This window comes from Tachysurus fulvidraco, chromosome 7 (genome assembly GCF_022655615.1).
Source record: "Tachysurus fulvidraco isolate hzauxx_2018 chromosome 7, HZAU_PFXX_2.0, whole genome shotgun sequence".
Taxonomy (NCBI): Eukaryota; Metazoa; Chordata; class Actinopteri; order Siluriformes; family Bagridae; genus Tachysurus; species Tachysurus fulvidraco.
The window spans coordinates 8,306,057-8,328,244 of NC_062524.1; the positions used below are offsets into that span (position 1 = coordinate 8,306,057).

The 22,188-nt window shown below is 36.6% G+C and overlaps 1 protein-coding gene across 8 annotated transcripts in view; it reads right to left on the reverse strand.

The window, feature by feature from the left end:
* The window catches only part of adgrb2 (adhesion G protein-coupled receptor B2), a 371,126-nt gene that overhangs the window by 196,178 nt on the left and 152,760 nt on the right, over window positions 1–22,188 (reverse strand). The window lies entirely within an intron of this gene.

Consider the following 22,188-nt stretch of genomic DNA (forward strand, 5'->3'; position numbering starts at 1 on the left):
TATTTCCTTAAAGATCTTTTTATTGTAGGTTGTCCTGCGCATATGTGTCCATAGCTTGAATCTCAGGCTCTTTTGATAAAGTAAATAGTACAGATGTATGCAGTTTTTAGACATATATCATTATCTGTTTATTAATATCTCTCACTCTCTCACTCATTTTCTACCGCTTATCTGAACTACCTCGGGTCACGGGGAGCCTGTGCTTATCTCAGGCGTCATCGGGCATCAAGGCAGGATACACCCTGGACGGAGTGCCAACCCATCGCAGGGCACACACACTCTCATACTCACACACTACGGAATATTTTCCAGAGATGCCAATCAACCTACCATGCTTGTCTTTAGACCAGGGGAGGAAACCGGAGTACCCGGAGGCAACCCCTGAGGCACGGGGAGAACATGCAAACTCCACACACACAAGGCGGAGGCGGGAATCGAACCCCAACCCTGGAGGTGTGAGGCAAACGTGCTAACCACTTGTATTAATACCTAACATTACAGAAATATTACACACTATGGAAGCTCACATCTACCTGCGTCTCCAATTCTGTAACCCACAAACTGCTCTACTATCTTTACTAACTCTATCTAGCTGTTTGAAATTACAGAAGGAAGATCAAAACTATTAACAATCATGAGCTCTCTACCCAAACATTTTCCCATGTTTAAACAATAAAACAAACCAGCAACACGAGTAAGCTGGATGACTATCATTTCTAACAAATTATCAAAGAAATAAACATGAACAAAAAAAACAAAAAAACAACCAAACTCATAATTTGATAGTATCTGTGTGCTTTGGTCTGATTTGGCTGTGACTCTTGTATCTAGACAATCTGGAGTCATATATCTTTCATGCTGTATTTTGTCATGTGATGATGTTTGTGCTGGTGTATGATAAATGACTGCAAATTGTCCACCTATTCTGACCCGACATCCCGGACACAATGCTGACTGAACTACGATTAACTGTCGCAGCGGCTCAGTAACATCTTCACTTCGTTATCACAAAAATTATTATCATATTCGAAATTTTATCATTTGTCTTTTTGTAGTTTTTATAGATGCATCCTTAAATAAACAACTAAGAAAAAACTGATAACTGGAAAAAGTAGCAACTATATGATTGCTGTCTGATGGACCGAGAAATGAGTTTAGAAATGCTTTAGTTCAGCTTTAGTCCAGTTGACCATGTTAGCTATCTGCATTGTCTCTAACAGACCTAAATTGAATTCCCCATTTAATCATAATTGTTCCCTGAAGGCCTTTAAGTGGATAAAAGGTTCGTGTGAAACAGCACTGGTGTTACATGCGATTAATTAAAGATACCGTGAACTATATGCGGCTATTATTAGCTCATTCTAAAGATGACTAAAAGGATAATAATTGTCTCCATAACTCACATTGTCAGTATATCCGAAGGTTAATGTATATAAATGTGCTTGTGTTCGCAACTTTTTCAATAGACAAAATACTGGAGGAATCATTTTAAATAAATAATATCCATCAAAAACAAACAGACTTGACATGTGGCATAAACTGGAAAAGGTTGCACATGACAAAGTGTTGCAGAGCTCCTTCCTAATTACACTCGCACAATAAAACAGAGGATTTCCTGGCAAAGAAGAGGGATTTAACGAGATGACAGAAAAACAAACATGAAGGAACCTCAGAGGCATTTCTTAAATTACCATTCAAAACGTGAATTCAGACGTTCTTTAAGAACATAAAGAAACGTATTCAATATGATTTATATTACAGACAGGTGAAGCTAAAACATTTTAGTAGAAGAAACAGATCCACATGGAAACGTTGGTGTTTATTAAAAATTATTAAAGAATAAAAGACATATAGAATTCAGTAATATTACTGTCATGAACACATAATAAAATCGGACCCAAACGCAGGATGCCAAAAATGAACAGGGTTTAATAATGAAAAACATGAAACATAACACAAACTAGACCAGACAAAGACAACAGTTGATTCCGCACTGCACAAGGCAACGCGGCACAGTTAAATACAAAAGACAATGAGACATGATTAGGAACAGGTGTGGAGACAGGGAGGGGCAGACGAAGGCGGGGCAGACACGTGACGAGGAACGTAAACAAAGGCACGTGGTCAACAGTCCAGGCTGAGTCCTGACAATTACATGGAAGGTCCTCTTAAGGATATTAAAAGGTGTGTGTGTGTGTGTGTGTGTGTGTGTGTGTGTGTGTGTGTGTGTGTGTGTGTGTACTGTACTGTATGTGTGAGTGAGAGAGAGTAAAAGAAAGAGAGTGAGAGAGAGAGTAAAAGAGAGAGAAAGATTTTATTTTAACACAACACAATAGGCTTCGTTTTCCCCATCCGTATTTTGCTCATCATCCTGGATCAAATAAATAAATAAATTAGCAAACCCACTCTGTGATTCCTCTCTCCGCTGTAAATAAACCGCCTCTAATGACCTCCACTAGTCCGTTTACACGACTTTACATAAGGAGAATTACAGAAATGGTCTAATATTACTAAACTTGTAAAACCCACATGGCACATTTGTTCTTTTTCTACTCAGACTCATTAGACTTTAAGCAAACACACTGAGACTGCATCTGGCATGACCATCATTGCAAAAAATCGCTTGGTTATAGATCAAATACTAATTGACCTCACGCTTCAGCTACACAAATGCAAACTGAGCAGTTAGTGCATTTGAAGAAAGACGTCTGGTGAAAATGCCACAACATAAACACCCTAAAGGACAAAAACAGAAGCTAAACTATTTCGCTTCAATGCTCAAGCTTTCCAACTATCAGGAAAAAGTATTGAAATGTACAACTTGGCAAAATATACAGTACAAGAAACAAGAGATAAAGACCAACACGTTGCAAGCAATACTTTCAGTGAAGTGTATTTCACTGTATTGTGGGTTATAACAATTACTAATGAAACAATTTTACTACATCTTAATATCTGGCCATATATCAATTTCAAATCATTTTCTTTATTACCGTCTGCCTCTACATGTGACAATTTAGTGCAGGTGTTATTATTATTATCATTCATTCATTCATTCATTTTCTACCGCTTATCCGAACTTCTCGGGTCACAGGGAGCCTGTGCCTTTCTCAGGCGTCATTGGGCATCAAGGCAGCATTTTTCCAGAGATGCCAATCAACCTACCATGCATGTCGTTGGACCGGGGGGTGAAACCGGAGTACCCGGATAAAACCTCAGAGGCACGGGGAGAACATGCAAACTCCACACACACAAGGCGGAGGCGGGAATCGAACCCCCAACCCTGGAGGTGTGATGCGAACGTGCCCCCTGTTATTATTATTATTATTATTATTATTATTATTATTATTATTATTATTATTATTATTATTATTATTATTATAAGCTTATTCTTTGATTATATTCATGATAACCTGAAATAAATATATACTGTAATTACACGTGAATGAAGCATGGTGATGGTAGTAATACATTGACACTTGACCCCCCTTGTGTTGTTTAGCACTCTTTCTTTGGTCTCTAACAATTAGCCAACACCATTATCTAGGCGAAGTAGCAACCGTGTTATAATCTTTTAGTTTTTAAAAAAAAAAGATTAAATGTTTACAGTATGTTTCAATTTTGAGATGTTTTTGTTTCCAGAACATTCTCCAGGACCTGGAATCCTTGGTTCTTCCCAAATCCAAATACTTCTCATAATCGTGTGCTCTAGTACATGGACATTATAATCTAGTGCTTGCTAATTTTATGAACAGCAGCTACACTAATTCCTGTCCACTGCTTCTCTTTTCTACCAATCCCAAGGCATCCAGATATTGTACCAGCTCCAGTTGTGTTCAATGTCATGAAGATTTTGGACTTTCATCAAGATAAGGCCAACCCTGTAAGGATACTGAGGCATCTAGAAGTGTTCCAGCTTCAGTAGGACAACAACCTCCTCATCGATACACAATTGTAGGAGTGTATATTTATAATCAGTGTCACCTGAACCCTCCAGTGTCACCCAAATGAGGATGATGTTCACTTTTGAGTCTGGTTCCTCTAGAGGTTTCTTTCTCTTCCATCTAAGGGAGTTTTTCCTCAACACAGTCACCTTAGACTTGTTCATTGGGGATAAATACAAACACATTTAAATATAAGTCTAATATTAATCTTGAACCTTTGTATTATATTAATCTTTATATAATATTAAACTTTTTGTTCTGTAAAGCTGCTTTGAGACAGCGTCCATTGTAAAACGTGCTACACAAATACGTTTGAACTGAAGTGAATTCTTATCAAATTATTTATTGAAGTATGTCCTCGGAAAATCTAGAGACTTTTAGCTCTAGAGACTCTATACAATTAACAACATGACTTGATGGTAAATTATGCGGACTCAACTGAGGTGAATATAATCACCTTTAGAGCTTTTTTCATTGCTAAATTAAATAGGTTTGTGACATATAATGTCACTCAAGTCCATTCAAGGCTTATTCTGAAATATGACAAAAGGTTCTTAGTTGAAGTGAAGTGAATGCTTATGCGAGACACTGTATATAGGCACAATTAACTTAATATGCACACTTTAGGTCAGGCTACACATTAAAAGGGCTTATATTTAAATTGCTCCAATTACTGCCACTTATTCACCTCATTCTAAATGTGGTGGCAAAGGAGTTCTCTGAATTTGTTAAAATGAATATAATTGACTATAAATACTGAACTTTTCCAACCGCAACCACATTAGTTCACCTTTTTACAGACTTTTATAAAGAAAGACTAAGTACTACATGACCTCATTCTCAATTCACAAGTAACAGCAGTGGATTTTACAGAAAGGCCTCCACCATGTGACACTTACAGCTTACATCAACGTAGGCATTATGACCACTTAGCTACTTTTTCGATTAATTGAGATTAATCAAAATTGAGATATAGAATGAATGTGGTTGTTGGTGAACTTTATTATGTTGTGAAAATGATTAGAACTACAGTTATTTAGAGATATTGTAACTGACGGTTTAAGACCATTACAGCGAATCATGTAATAGGAAAACCATTAGTGTTAGTCTAGAACACTAGTCTGCTTATTTGATCGTGGACAAAAATGTCACATGGAGCTATACTGCCTCCACTATATACGTTGGTATTGCATCATTTAGACATGTCACATTTTATTCATTTATGACCCTAATAGCTGCTGAATTCATGTCCAAGCAATCATGCACACACAACGTACCCTGGCATGTACAAAACAGCCTTTAGTCATCAGGTATACAATACAAATTACAGTGAAAATTATGTAATGCTTGTACAGTGCAGTTGACGTTCACGTTGAAGTCTGTAGTCCGGTCAGATTTGTGCCATGTCAATGGGGTAAAGTGGAAAATGTAGTCAATACCATGTTAAACTGTTTGTTCTCTGATTATGTTTTGCTTTGTGGCAAAGCTGAAAGTAATTAAGGGGCAATCTGGAAAAAAAAAATCTATCCTTCAATTTAAATTGCTTTAATTACTCGTAATGAAAACGCACTCATCCGAGTGAAACAGCAGCTTCACACTAAATGCTATTATTTATTTATTTATTTATTTATTTATTTATTTATTTATTTATTTATTCATTCAAAAAAGAACCTGAGCTCTGGATTGAATTAGGTTTGTTTAAAGATTTAGCTAAAATTGATATTCAACATTAGCTTGGAATGCTAACATTGGAGCTTGTGTTAAAAATATCCAAATGTTTTGTACATGAATTTGTTACCGTATTGTTACGGTACATTGGATGACCTCCACACAGAATCTCTATAGGCTTTATGCGTAGACAGATCATATAGGCACAAAATTCTTTACAGAACTATCTTGGGTTCGTATATCAACTACCGGCCTCGTTCTCTCAGCGTTTAATTATTAATACACGAACTGAAGAAATGCTGAGTTAGCAGCAATGACTCGTGTGCGCCTTCAGGAAATCAAAACGTTTAGTTTACAACAGACAAAAATGCATTTTGCAGTAATCTCTGTTTTGCAGTGCACTTGGTACAAAAAAAAAAAAAAATGGGGAAAAGAGAGAAAGAGAAAAGTGGGAAATTTTAATTTCATTGTACATAATTATTTATCGACAGTCATTTTCTGTAATTTATTTTTGGACACTCCATTTGTTAGATTACACTAGCATCAGGGTGCCTGCCTTTCTACTTGCAGATAAAGCTCTTGGAAAGAAATGGCTTACGAGCCATGATTCTTCATGTATATGTTTATTCCATTTGAAACAGGAAGTCAGTCAAGGCACCTCAAGGTGCTTGACTGATTTACAGCAGCCTCAGAGATACGCCACTGAAGCGCAACTGCCACTGAAGCTTAACAGACTTGAAAAAGGTTGAGTAAACTAGTTAAGTATTAAGCACAGTGATGAGTTTAAACACTTTATCTGTGAGTATTATTTTTTGCTGTCGATCAGATGGCACGTTTTTACAGTTACGTTGTACGTCTGAGACGAGGCTGACCATCAGACGTGTCTGAGAATAAACTTACAATAACTGCTATTTTTTTCTAGCTAATCAATACTAAAAAAAAAAATTCTGAAATGCCAATTGTAAATTCAGAGAAACTAGTAAATCTCAATGTATTAATAAAAGAGAATTAGATGGATATTCTGTACACACATCACCCTATTCTTGTCTTTTTCCATCTCAGCTTCGGTTGTCCAGTCATTTGTGACCACACTCACTAGAGTCAGATTCCTGTATTTACCTGACAGGAACATCCGCATATGGGCTTCTGTTGTTGTTGTAGTCTAGCTGCATCAAGGTTTGACAGTTTGATTTTTTTGAGATGCTTTTCACGGTTAAAAAGAGTGATTGTTGGAGATCAAAACCTTTCTCTCTAACCATTCTCCTTTGACCTCTGAGCAACAAGTCATTTTTTTTATCACTTTGCTCTTCGCACCATTCTGTGGAAAACTTAGAAACCATTATTTGTGAAATTTCCTTACCTAAGCAGTTTCTTAAACACACAAACCAGCCCCTATTTCACCTATAATCATGTCACAGCCAAAGTCAGAATGTGAGAGCCCATATTTCCTCATTCTGATAATCTTTAACTGAAACTCTTGACTTGTATCTGCATGATTTTATTCATTTTAATGCATGGACTGCAACAGGATTGTCTGACTGAATATCTCCATGAATGAGCAGGTGTACAGTACACAGGCTCCATATATTAAGTTCCATGTATTGAGAAACAGATTCTCACCGAGTCTCTCATGTTTCTCAGGTGCTATTAAGATGATTTACGGCACCATGTATCGATCATCTGCATGCTGTACAATTGTATAACACATCCCTAAATGCCAAGCCAGGCTAGTTAATATACTGTACCTCTGCTTCAAGAGATCCAGTAACAAGCTATCAAACTGTACACCAGAAACAAGTCGACAGTTTGTCACGCCGCTGAATCTGTCTCTCGCAACAGAGCACTGGGCTTGCTTTGATGATGAGAGAGATTGGACCAGAGAGAAAATGACCAGCCTGGAGCTGACAGGAAGTCATGAATCAAATAAGCACTTTTTGCAACTGTGGTTAGAAGAAAAGCATCTCCGAAGGAACAACATGCCAGACCAAGAGCTAAGAGGATTTCAGTCTAGTTTTGGTATAGAGAGACCGATTTAAATGAATAAAATGAATAAATAAATAAATCCCAGGTTTATATTTTGTTTAAATAAATGGATTTTCAACCAACTGTCAATGTGTTTGTATGTACACACGTGTTTGTGTGTTTCCACAGCTGACATGTTAACCAGTAATAGAAAGCCTTCATTTTGTCCACCCCACCACCACCCCCGCACACAATGCGCGCGCACACACACACACACACACACACACACACACACACACACACACACACACACACACACACACACACACACACAAACTCCCAATTTGTTGTCTTGTGCTTGAAATGAATTAAAGCTGTTAGTGCAAATTGAAGCCCTTTAATTGCTCTAGCCTTAGGGGTGTCTTTATTATTTGCTGATGCTCAAGTGGGCTGCTTCTTCTGAGCGCTCGCTCATCCATCCTACACAATCAATATACACTCTCAGTCTTAAGGACAATGGCTTTCCTTGTTCATTACTGACTAACAGCTGTGTAGAACAATGTTATACACTGAAGTGCCTCAGCGTCGTGCACTAATAGCGGGCTGGGGTAAACTTCAGCCCATGTGTATGAGGGGTAATAGACATCATGTTTAGGACATTTCAGTTGGAAACATAAGATACAGCCTTTTCCATTGGAACATAAAATAGCCTTTGTTGGAAATTTTTCATTCTGGCTAACATTCATTTATAGAGACACAATAGACAAATACAACATTTCTAGACAACCCAACATCACCACACACACACACACACACACACACACACACACACACACACACACACACACACACACACACACACACATCATCATCATCATCATCATCATCATCATCATCATCATAGAGAAGAAAGTTAAACAAGTAAGGTGCCAATAACAGTTTATACATTATTCTTCTTTTAAATATCTATCCATCCATCCTGCATCCATCCATCTATCTATCTAGAACCTCCAGTCCCAGAATATACATTCCACCAATCATCTGTTCAACAGGAAGTTACCTCGTCCACATTTCCTGAAGATTTCCCAAAGAAGAAAAGTTCTCTCATTCATTTTTAATAATAGTAAAACATCGATTACTCACTTTGAAAGACTTTGTTACCTTTCATTTCATTTCCAACATTCGGCAGACGACGTTTAATCCCACATTTTATACAACTGAGCAATTGAGTGGTAAGGGCCTTGTTAAGGGGCCCAGCAGAGGCACATGGTGGACCAACATCTTAAACACTAACCTACCACATCCCCACATGACTTATCGACTTAAAGTACAACATCAATAATAATTTTAAGTATAATTAGAATGACCTTAATGTCCTCATGCTAATAATAATTTTAGTAATTTAATGTTTTCCGTAATTCAATGCTAACAATATTTAAAAAATGCTTTTCTTAGAAAATAATCACTGTTCAAAATTTAGATATGACTGACTAAATGCAAAATAAATAAATAAATAAATAAATAAACAAACAAATAAATAAATATATAGTGAAGGCTTATTTCAAAGGTTATTAATAATAATAATAATAATAATAATAATAATAATAATAATAATAATAATAATAATAATAATAATAACAGTAAGTTAATTTCTGTCCCAAATGTAATGAAAACTAATGTAACACAAAATGTGTCATCTGTGACTTACTATCTCACCATAAAAGTCATTCTGCTCACGTCTGACGTGTTGACGGTGCGCAGTAAAGGTGAGTCACATATCTGACACTTATCTAAATACACATTTCATCTTTTATGAGGTACTTATACTGCTGTAAATAACACACACACACACACACACACACACACACACACACACACACACACACACATAAACACAGACAGATAAATACACACACTTTGTTCATCTTGGGTTGTTAGACCCATAAAACAAGCATGATGTAGTCGTACAGAACCTGGATTTAGATTTGACATGACAAACAGCAGCATCAGCAAATAAAAGTGAGGTGAGGGATAAATCAGTGAGGAGTAAATGTTCCACAGCTTTACTTCCTGTTACACTGAGGCAAAGCTTCATGTGAATAAAGCACACAAAGATGATTCACTTCCTCACGGAAACTGTAACGGCTACTGAAACAGTTCAAGACCAAAACCTAACAAAACCTTTCTTTCTTTCTTTCTTTCTTTCTTTCTTTCTTTCTTTCTTTCTTTCTTTCTTTCTTTCTTTCTTTCTTTCTTTCTTTCTTTCTTTCTTTCTTTCTTTCTTTCTTTCTTTCTTTCTTTCTTCAACTTTTATAACTAACTCTCTCTCTCTCTCTCTCTCTCTCTCTCTCTCTCTCTCTCTCTCTCTTTTTCTGTGATACAGTGGCATTCCATCTAGGATGTCTTCCCACTTTACCCAGTATTCCCAGGATAGGCTCTAAAGCCCCCCTGCCCCTGCCCCTGCTCCTGCCCCGGCCCCTGACTAGTATAAACACAGAATGGAGATAAATGATTAAATAATCGAATTCAAAGATCTGTCCTGGTTATGACGAGGACTTGAGCTTTAAAAGTTTTGTCTGTCTATCAATCATTCCTACCAGTGCAGAGGAATACAATGTGTTCTTGTTGAGATTATGACACTGGATTTTATGGGTCAAACTATTAATCTTACTCTGCCCAGTTCCACAAATACAGCTCCTTCAGCATTTTACTGCACAAACAAACATGCATTTATTACTTTAGGCATCTTTTCACACAGTCAACCCTGTGAACATTATGTTATCAAGCTAGAGAGAGAGAGGGAGAGAGAGAGAGAGGTGAGAGAGAGAGGTGAGAGAGAGAGTGGTGTAAAAACTGCTTTCAGCTGGACAAAGATTGGCGTGAAGAAAGAGGATTTAGAGCTTTGCTAGTCTGAGCCAAAGTCGCTCTTTGTTGAACAAGGGCAGGATAGATTTTGAGAATGAAGAGAGGGGTAGTGAGAGGAAGAAATGGAGAAAGAGTGGGAGAGGGAGATAAAATGACAGTGAAAAATAAAAGTGAAAGAAATAGAGACAGGCAAACTGCATCTTTTTCTCCAGGTGTGTGTGAGAGTGTGTATGAGTGCGTGTGTGTGTGTGTGTGTGTGTGTGTGTGTGTGTGTGTGTGTGTGTGTGTGTGTGTGTGTGTGTGTGTGTGTGTGTGTATTCTGGGGCTAAATCTGTGATATATGTGTATTTTGATTACACACAAGTGATGCAATAAGTGGTCATTGCGGTGTGTGTGTGTCTGTGAGTGTCTGTGACAATTATCGAAAGAAAGAAAGAAAGAAAGAAAGAAAGAAAGAAAGAAAGAATTTTTATTACGTTATTATTGTTAATTTATTGTATTTATTTATTCTCATGGTACACTGCATTCAAATTTAAGCGAAATGCATTTGGTTTTTGGTCGAGTTCGAGTAACGAAACAGCTTTATATCTATCTAAAAATTCAGAACATAAATGTTAGAATTTAAAATTGACGTTTACCTTTAATAAGGAAGGTTTTTTGTGGCCTGTAAAACTCCGCAACCCAAATTCAGCTTCTTACACTTTTTCCATTTGGCTACATTTACACCGATACGTCTTTCAGAGACTCCATATAAGTGATTTCTTTGGCGGAGGAGACATGATGTAAATGTAAAGTTCAAACTTCCCCTGGCATACAGTAGAGGTTTAATGACTGTTCTTCAACATGTATAGTGACTCCATTCATTTCCTTTTTAGCTACTAGCACATGCAGAAAAAGCAAAGGACTTGTCGCTTTTCTCTCATACTCCATGCAGGCTTTGACTAGAGTGACAAAGGAGTGATAAAACACCCGGGTCGCCACGGAATTGCCAGGAGGCTCAGAAAATGAAGCGGAAGATTTTTCAAGGGTGAGAAGTGACCTTGTGCAAAGACACGTTTGCGATAATCAATGCACAAAAGCGTGTCCATATGCAGCACAATGTGCTACGAGCAGAAGAAAAACGTCATAACCTTTCTGAATGGAAGAATCGTAGCGCTGTTTCAGCGCCTTGTGACTCACAGCGATCGCTTTCAGCACGGATCTACAGAGAAGTGAAAGAATCAGATGCTGCTTTGCTTAGAAACGCTATTAAAACGTGCAGCGTCTACTGTAGGTATGAATGTGGATTAGCATAATGCATTTCCTCCACTATGTCTTGTGTAAAAGTAGCTGCGTTCTTTACTAGTGAGCAAAAAAAACCCAGAAGGCTCATAATAAATCATTTTGTACTTCCAGCATGATCGATGTTCATACTGTACCAGTTCCCTAATGCTTTTAACAAGTCACTCTAGTCACACGATTTATCGGCAACATACCCAGTGAAGAGGGAAAATATTTTTTGACGCCATGTTGTTTTCTTTTCAAAGCTATTTCGAGAAATAAGAAAGACAGAGAGACAGAGAGAGAAAGAGAAAGAACGAGAGAGAGAGAGAGAGAGAGAGAGAGAGAGAGAGAGAGAGAGAGAGAGAGAGAGAGAGAGAGAGAGAGATGTGTGTTTGGGGTTTGCAATCAATACTGACTGCTCCCACTGGACTCAACAGTACATCAGAAATAATACAGCAGGCTGAAATCATCACAAAGGGGGCACTTTTGATTACTTTTTCTCAGATGTTTTTCTCTCTCCCTCTCTTTTTTTTTAACCCACTCACTATCCTAGCCTGAAGCAACTTACATAGTTATTAATGTAGCGGCTTACTTCTATCCTCATTACCCTTCTCTTTCATGCTCTTTTGTGTTGCCCTCTTCAATACCATTAAATCATTCGAACGCAGAACACCATGCACCCAAGCTCAGAGTGCCGACTGACACTTCGCAATAAAATAGCAATAAAATAATAATTGCTAAGTAGTGGACGTGCAATTTCCTAAAAGAGACTGTCACAGTTTATTCAAGCGGTCCATTATAAACACGGTACGGAGCATCTATGGACGGTCATGACTCAACTTATTTCCAAAAAAATACTTATCAGCTTCTGTCTGTCTGAAATTGAATAACCTGTCAAAATGAATCACAATTAAAATTGTTAAAGGAAAAGAGACAAGTTGAAAGTCTAACAATTACCTTCTAAATGTCAAGAAAAATGTCTAGAAAAAAAAAAAAACAACAAACAAACAACGCAAGAACAAAAGAGAGACGTTTATGGATTATATACTAAGCATAGCCCAAACCATTGAAAGGGAATAAATTTATAAAATAAAAGAGAATCAGTTTATTATAAGTTACACAAGTAAGTATTTAGAGACAAACTCTGGTTAAGATCTAAGTGTTCAGTATCAGTATTTGGACCTCACATAAACTACAGCTCTACTGTAAGTGCTATTCATGCTACTGTGTGGGATTGTGACTTCTGACTTTGTGGCGTCTTTAAGATTATCTGAATGAGTGTGCAAGCTGCGTTGTTGTCACTTTTTTGTATGATATTTTCTTATTCAGTCCTTATTTTCTATCCTTGATTTTTTTAGGCTTTTTGAAGGTAAAAGTTTATTTAAAGTTTGTGTAAAAAGCCTTCGCTGTGTACCAAATGATACTATATACACTGTGCATTGTCTAGTGTGTCTAGTGTATGAATTTTAGAAAAGTAGAATTAACTGAACTGGAGCTCTATTTAATTTTTTTATTTTTATTTTTATTTTATTTTTATAAGGTGTTCCTGGTCTTTAGAAAATAACATCAAATGCATGTAATGTGATGCTGCTATCTTTAGCAAAAACAAAAAAAAACTACAAAAAAAAAAACAATGACTTTTTAAAATGTTGAAAAATAAAATCAAGCGAAAAATGGAGCTAATTACATTTTTTATTTTATTTTTTTAATTTAAGAATTTTCACTATAAACACACTACTCTTACTATACTACAAAATGGTACAGAATATAGATAAGAATATTTATACTACAAAATGGTACAGAATAATGCATAATCTCGCAAGCTCAATGATATGAATGACACACAGTTAAAGGTATAAATTACACACAGGTAAAGGTATAAATTTCACACAGGTAAAGGTATAAATTACACACAGGTAAAGGTATAAATTACACACAGGTAAAGGTATAAATTACACACAGGTAAAGGTATAAAATACACATAGGTAAAGGTATAAATTACACACAGGTAAAGGTATAAATTACACACAGGTAAAGGTATAAATTACACACAGGTAAAGGTATAAATTACACACAGGTAAAGGTATAAATTACAGACAGGTAGCACACATAATCTGAACACAGAATGCACAGAACTGCAAAAACGGTAACCTTCCCACTAATAGATTTCCATGCAACTTTTGGACTTAATTTGCTAACTCTGGATATGGCCCATAATGTATTAATACTTAACTAATGCATTCATAATGATGAATTAACACACACACTAATCCTTGGCATATCAGGAAATAATGAAGCATGCTATACATTTCATTAGCTCTCGATTCGTTAAGAATCAGAGCATGTATTAATTCATCATTATCAAACATTCGTTGAATGTTAATATATGGAAAATGTATAAAATAAATTAAATAGCTACGATTGTAAAACGATTGCTTTATATTAGTTCACAGAGCTGTCTTTTGATGGTATTAATATCAATAATTAATTAAGGATGGAGACCAAACATCACCAAAGATGTGGTCAAGTTTCAAAGCGCATCATAATTTAGTAACTCTCTCTCTCTCTCTCTCTCTCTCTCTCTCTCTCTCTCTCTCTCTCTCTCTCTCTCTCTCTCTCTCTCTCTCTCTCTCTCTCTCTCTCACTCTGTCTCTTTCTCTCTCTGCTGCCATTTGACTTTTTTTGAATTTCCACACTGGTGAGTATAGTCCGGCTCGGTATGATCATTTTGAATATTCCCCAGATGGCCTTATACTACAACATTCATTCATTCATTCATTCATTCATTCATTCATTCATTCATCTTGTACCGTACACCATCAGGCACAGAAAAACAGAGATAAAATTACACATTATATACGAATCTACATATTCACTTGAATAATATTTACCAGTAATAAACCCATTAAAACTACTTTTTTTTTTCAATTATTTTTTTTTCTAAATCCACTTCAGCTTTAAACACATTACACAAACCTCTGGACTGCAACAAAAACCCAAAGAGCTAACAGAAATATGCCAGTATCAATTCTTTCTCATTCTTGATCCTCAGTGATCCTAGTCTAACAGCCAGGATCAGTTTAATAGCTAACGGCAAGCCGAGTTTTTGATCACATGTAAGTTTCCGTGCTGTGCTCCTTGTAGCATAAAAGAACACTGTCTATATGCAGTTACATATTTCAATAGCTTTCAATATATCATGATGGTTGGACAGCATCCAGTACTTCAACAGGCTTTTTTTTTTAACGGATGAGAAAAATAAAAAATAGAAAACAGTCGGAGCCATTTGATGATACCAGTTCTATGTTCAGGCTGTTACGAGCTAAGGCATTAGTACAATCATTTTTGTTCAAGTGCATTTTCCACTCAGAAATGTCAAACACAAATTGCTGAGGCATGCAGAGAAGCCAGGTTTGTGCGCTAAAACATCTCATCGCTGGCATACCGTGAGGTGCCACTCTCGACTACAAGTAATATGCCTCCTTGAAACTAGGATGCAGGAAATTCACCAATCAAAGTGAATGGAGAAAAGCATTAGCGAGTTGATTAAGCAAGTGTGTGCATCTGGGAGCAGACAGTGATGAGCAGGACCAGCTGGTGTAAATGTGCTAGCATGGCTAAGCCCTCCCTCTGTTTGAATAAAAGAAAAAAAATCACATACAAAATCGCAGACAATTTTGTCATTGAGATGATATTATATCGCCGTTATGCCTGATAGATTTTGTTTGCATTGCAGATATCTTAATTAATCCCACTTCTCTAAAGTAAACCAGAACTTGTTATCAGTGGTGATTGTGAAGGTGTGTGCAAAAGGTTAATAAACATGAACAAGGTGCATTATTTGGTAGATGACTGATTTTTCACAATGCTTTAGGAAACACTAGAGTTTTAATAAACTAAGCTAATATTGCTGAATAAAAGCTTACCATGTTTAAGATGACACACCTGTCCATTTTGTGTTATTTAAAGGACAAACCTGGATACTGGTGAGTTTTGCTTTTACATCCACCAAGCCTGCCCAGGTTGCCAACTGAGCACCTTTTAATAACAAACCTGGCTAAGTTAACCCAACAAATTGTCTGACCTTTGGCCAATTTTGTCAAGGCAGATCTGGTGACTGAAACTCTGACAGCTATGGTGGCCCAATGTTGAGCCAAGAGACAAAATTGTATCGGGCTACAGTCAGCACCAAAATGTTGACCCAACAGGACTGACCTTGAGCCCAGTGTTTGGTGTCAGTGTTAGCCCAGACAAATTGTGTCCATTGGGCCAGGGTTGGACTAGCATCATACCACCACTGAAATAGATGTGTGCTTAGTGTCAATTTGTTATCTGGGTGCAATTCAGAAGAGATTCTTCATTATTAATGAAAAATATCAATTACAATTGGTGGCCAGCTCTTGTGGCCGAATGTTATGCCAAGAGACAAAATTGTATAGGGCTGCGAATGACACCAAATGTTGACCCAATAGAACTGACCTTGAGCCCAGTGTTTGGTGTTAGTATTATAACAGCAGAATTGTGTCCATTGGGCCATTGTGTTGGACCAGCATCGCACAGCCATCGAAATAAATGAATGGTCAGTGTCAGTTATTAAAGAAAAATATTAATCATAAAAATGTTTTTTTTTTGCCCTGTGATGGCTTGACAGACAGACACATGGCTTTACAACAATCAAAAATGAATACAGTGACATATGATATGAGCCTTCACAGGTAGACTTCAGAATAGACCCTTAGATGGACAGGGTATGTATATTTGGGGGATGTTAAAGAAAATTAAATTGGCAGAGTGTATGCTGGATGTTATATTGACAGTATGTGTTAGATAGCCAGGGTTAAAGAGAAAGAGTGAAAGTTAGACAAGAGTCACTTTTAGAGAGGTGCTGAGACAGACGAGCATGAGCTATATTAAATGGAAGATGGGCAAGGTATATATTAGATGGCAAGAGTGTAAGCTAGATGAGCCAGATGCATGCTAGACAGAGTTAATGCTAGATTGGCAGATTATATGTTAGCTGGACAGTGAGATGCTTGACAGCTAGATTGACATTAGATGGATTTTTTTTTGTATGCTACCTAGGTAAAGTGCATGTTAGAAGGTTAGAGTGTATTTTAAAGGCTGGTAAAAGACCCAGCCTCTCAGTTCACGGTGGCTTTGGGTTATTTTGTTGCAGACAAATTTGTGTCTTTTTGGCAGGAACAAACCGCTGAGGAAAGCAGCGGAACCCTCATCTGCCATTAAAAAAATGCCAGCAGAGGCGTACTGAGAGATGCCACCCTTGACTGACAACATAGCGCATCTCCTTGACGTTAAGCTGCAGAAAATCTGCCAATCGAAAAAAAAATAAAGGAAAAGTTTGGGTCTTGATTAAGCAAGTGCCTCCAGCTGGGAGAAGAGCGAGATGAGTCAGAGACAGCAAGCAAGATTATAAGGATTTGAGTAAAAGAATCATGAAGTTAATTAAGGAGTGAAATCACTACGTAGAGAACCAGGTTTAACACCTGAAGATTTACACAAAATGCTAATTATCATTATGGGCTGCACTGGTGAATTACAGGTTTAATTAATTTGCAGTTTGGTTATTGGCCCTCTTGTAAAATGTGAGATAAAAACATAAGGCTGTGGAATATTTGATGTTAATTTGGGATACCTTTTTGTCAGGTTTAATTACTCAACAAAGTTATTATAACAAATAAACATTTTGCTAAAGCTAAATATGTCTCATGTGATGCTAATGTTCCTGGAAGCTCTGAATCTGGGAAAATAGTCATTATTTTAACTTGTAATATCAAGTTATTATCATCTAAGTAACATTCTTTAAACATATACAGTATCAAAACACTTTTCTCAGTGAAACGCATTAAAGCACCATCATAACTAACAGCTTACTAACCGACTGAAAAACAACATACAGAATAAGAATTGTCGACCTTATAAGCTAATGTACAACTATTATTTTTTTAAATTGAAATATTAATGAAATAATCATTCAAAGTAATGACCTAAATGTCTCTTAAATTGGGATAACAAGTCCAGGGTGACTAAACAAATGACTATCACATATCATATAGCTTAAAGTATCCTTCTTTTTGTGCCTTACTATGGGAATAAACTTCATAAGCACTGTATTGCACTGTTTGGTAGATGATCTTTGTCTGAAGCAATAGATCGTGAGATAACACATTTTTTTCACAATGCCCTAAATCCAGCAATTGCGTCTTCACGGACACTGGAATCACCTAAGATTGAAGTTTATCGATTTTTCATTGAAGTCTATCAATTTTTGTCCACACAGGGTGCTCAGATACTTGTTCAGTCTCTTGTCATTTCAAGACAGGATTACTGCAGCTCATTGCTAGCAGGTCTACCTATGAACGCAATTCGTCCTCTGCAAATGATCCAAAATGCAGCTGCTCGACTTGTTTTCAACCTGCCTAAGTTCTTACATACCATCCTGCTTCTGCGATCCCTCCACTGGTTTCCGGTAGCTGCATGTATCAAATTCAAAACACCGATGCTTGCTTACAAAGCCAAAAATGGACCAGCTCCCTCTTACCTCAAAGCCCTCATCACTCCTCGAACTGCACCTCGCACCATCAGAGCTACCAGCACTGCTCGACTGGTTCCACCATCTCTTAGGGTAAGAGGCAAGTATACTACCAGACTCTTTTCTGTTCTGGCACTAAGGTGATGGAATGAACTTCCCGTAGAGGTCCGGACAGCTGAGTCACTGGCTATTTTCAAACGGCAGTTGAAGACCTACTTATTCAGGAAACACTTCAACTAGCACTTCTTTCCCTATTTTTTGAATTTATAAGGAAAAAAAATCCTTTGAAACTTTTTCATTGTAGCTTTGAACACTGTTTTAAACTCATGGTACTGTATCTTAAGTATGTAACCTAGTGAGCCAGCATGACTGTAGAGATTTAAGCACTGATGTACGTGGATAAGGGCATGTGCCAAATGCTGTAAACTTAAATGTAAATGTCTATGAGATGTCATTTTGCTTATACCTACTTATCTTATAGAAGCACTTCTATTTTTTATCATTATATGTTTTGTGTATTAGAAAAATTATCAGTAATTTGCTCATCTATCTCTGCATTTATCCATTTATAATGGACTAAATACAATGTTTAATTATTGTGAGCCTGTGCCCAGTGAGGCATCCGATTCTACTTCTTGGCTGATATGACTGAACCCCAATGTGATCTGCGCTTGTAGCACATCTACCTCACGATACGACACATTCTGAGATGCTTTTCAGCTCAGCATGTTTGTAAAAAAGGTGGTTATTTGAGTGAGTGTAGCCTTCCTTTTAAACTTGAGGCAGTATAGACATTCTCCTCTGACCAGATGATACTCACCAGATGAACTTTAGAGGTTCTTTGTGTGAAAATTTATTTTTACATTTACAGCATTTGGCAGATGTCCATATTTAGAGCGGCTTACAGAAGATCTCTGAAGTCTCTGTCAGTGAACACTCAGTGAACACATCCTGATACTTCACTAGGACATGGACTAAGGACTACAATCAGTTTAAAAACTTTGTTAGGAGGAAAATAGCTAATTCAGGTATTTCAGGAAGAAGTCGGTCTTTAGACGTTGTTTGAAGTTGACCAGTCAAAAGTTTACCAGTAGAAAAGGTTTGATCCACAGCAGAGGTTACAAAACAGAGACGTCTTGATGCAGGTCTTCCTTGAGAGATGGTGGAAGGAGTCACGCAGTCCTGGAGGATCAGACGGAGCATGGTGCAGTGTGAGGTACTGTATGAAAAGAGCTTTGAGGATAATGGGTGCTGGTCCATTTTGTGCTTAGTAGGCAAGCATACTGTAAGTGAAGCCACAGGAAGGTAGTGCAGAGACCGTAGCAATGGCGTGGTGTGGCAGACCTTTGTCAAGTTGACAACAGCAAGAGATCAGCATTTTCTGAAATACTGAAAACATCTGGTAGAAACAACCATGAAAGGGTTACGAGCCTTTCCTCTTGAAAAAAAGCCTACATTAATGATTTTCTTACTATACTGTATGTTCTGAGTCAATGTAGGAAAGGATTTTTTTGTTTCTGTTTTTTTTTTCTTTCCTTTATCTACATCGTTCACTTAAAGCCTCCACTTACAACACAGTTACTTGTTTGAATTATCTTTAATGTCAAATATATTCCTAATGCACTATCCATACCGCTGCCTTTTCTTTAAGTGCCCTCTTTCCTTCCCTTTATTCCTCTCTTGGTGTTTCTTGTTAACTTTGCATGGTATGAATTGTTACAGGTGGGGTGAGTGGGGTGGTTGATAATAAAAGCTCTTTTATCATTAGTATGAAACGCAGTAAATTTTCATCACACACGTTGAAATGCCTGGACATTTGGCATCAAATTGTACTGACAGAAGAATTCTTCTTACACTATGAATGTTTAAGGGCATTCAATAGATGTGTACAGTTTTTTATTGAAAATATTTTTTACAGAGTACTTTCATGCATTTTTTTTTTAGAAAATTCAAATTTTCTTGGACTCTTGTTTAAATACAGTACATATCAATAATTCCTTCTTTCAAAGAGACTTTTTTAAAAAGTAAAAAATTGCAGGTTATTTAACAAAATACAATTAGTTGCAATTAGCTTACGAGTAGCATTCAGCTACGTCTGTATCACAGTTATTATCATGGCAATTAGATTTGAATAGGAATAAAGGTGTTGTTACTTGGCTGTAGTACTTGCTAAATCAATCCATCCCTCCATCAACTCATTGTACTGCTTTTCCTACAGTGAGTCATAAGTAACAGAGTCTATACCATTGGACTCTGGGCACAAGGTGTAAGACACCCGGGAAGGGGTGCCAACCAAACTCAAGGCACAATCACACACATTCACACACCACAGGGAATTCAGAGATGCCAATAAGGCTACAACTAATATCTTTAGCCTGGGGAGGAAACCAGAGTACCAGGAGTAAACCCCAAAGTACAGAAAGATCCCTACAAACTTTGCCCACACAGGATGAACACGAAATCAAACACTACACCCTGAAGGAGTGTCAATCATTTTAACCGCTAGCTAATTCCTAATCTCTAAATGTTATGTAGACATTAGCAATCAACAGATGAATCATGATGAATCATAACGTTTGAGAGATTTGAAATAAAGCTGTTGTTGGATAGCTTGGTTAAAGGTGACTAATTTTCTATCATTAACTAAAACCAGTGGGTGATTTGAAAGAGACATCTTTTCATTTTGTGAATCTTTCTTTCAGTTTTAACTATGACATTGCATTCTAATTAGTATTATGTCCTGAAACATCTACAAGCAATAACGCCCATTAGATGGTTATTCTAAATGAAGTTGGATATTTGACGCTTTCTGTTCTCAGTAGAAGGACTTTTTTATGCATAGTAATTACACATACACTACAGATGCAGTTAGGCTGAACAAATTTTGGAGTATTTATTTGAAAGATCCAGTATGTTTAAGTATGTTTTGGAGAAGAAGAAGAAAAAGAAGGAGAATTTCATCATTTTGTAATTGCACCACTTAGTCAGCGCACATGCACATTTTCACAAAACAAGTGCCAATAAAAGAGTGAAAAAGTACTTTAAAGTGCACTGACTCCATGCTTACCACTCAGTGATAAACATCATATTTCCATCATCTCCATCTTTTTCAATTTTGTTTACAGCTGTTTATGTGTCAGCGGATTTGTTACGCCGGTCTCCTTTTCGAGTGCTACACATGCCTGACTGGATATAAATCAGGGAACCGACTGCCGTGACTTGAGTCATTGTCTTGCTGTATTTCGATACGCTCGTGCTGCACTCCTCAATTAGTCTGAAGGCGTTTTATTACAAATCAAAAGACAAGATGCTTTCTCACACCCTTGAAATCGGAAAAATAAATCCTGTTATGCTGATAAAATCCTTTTCTTGCACTGTCAGTTATTAAGTGTGCAGGTCTAGATATTCTGTGATCTTACTTAATTATTCTTATTATATAAGCAAGTATTAATAATAATTATTATTAATAATAATTAATAATAATAATATTAATTATTATTAAGCAAGTAATAATAATATTAATAATAATAATAATAATAATAAATGTATTTTATATATATATATATATATATATATATATATATATATATATATATATATATATATATATAAATAAAACATTTTATAAATAAGTATTGTCCTTGTACTCAAATTATTTTAAAATAATTTATATTCTTATATAATATTTATCATTTGTTGTATTTTTCTTTTATTGTATACATTATTATTATTATTATTATTATTATTATTATTATTATTATTATTATTATTATTATTATTATCAGCCATGTGTGTTTGTTATTGTTCCTCGTCACGTGTCGGCCCCGTCTTCGTCTGCTCCTCCCTGTCTCCACACCTGTTCCTCATTGTGTGATCATTGTCTGTTGTATTCCCTAAATGTGAGCCGCGTTGCCGATGGCAGCGTGGATTTATTGG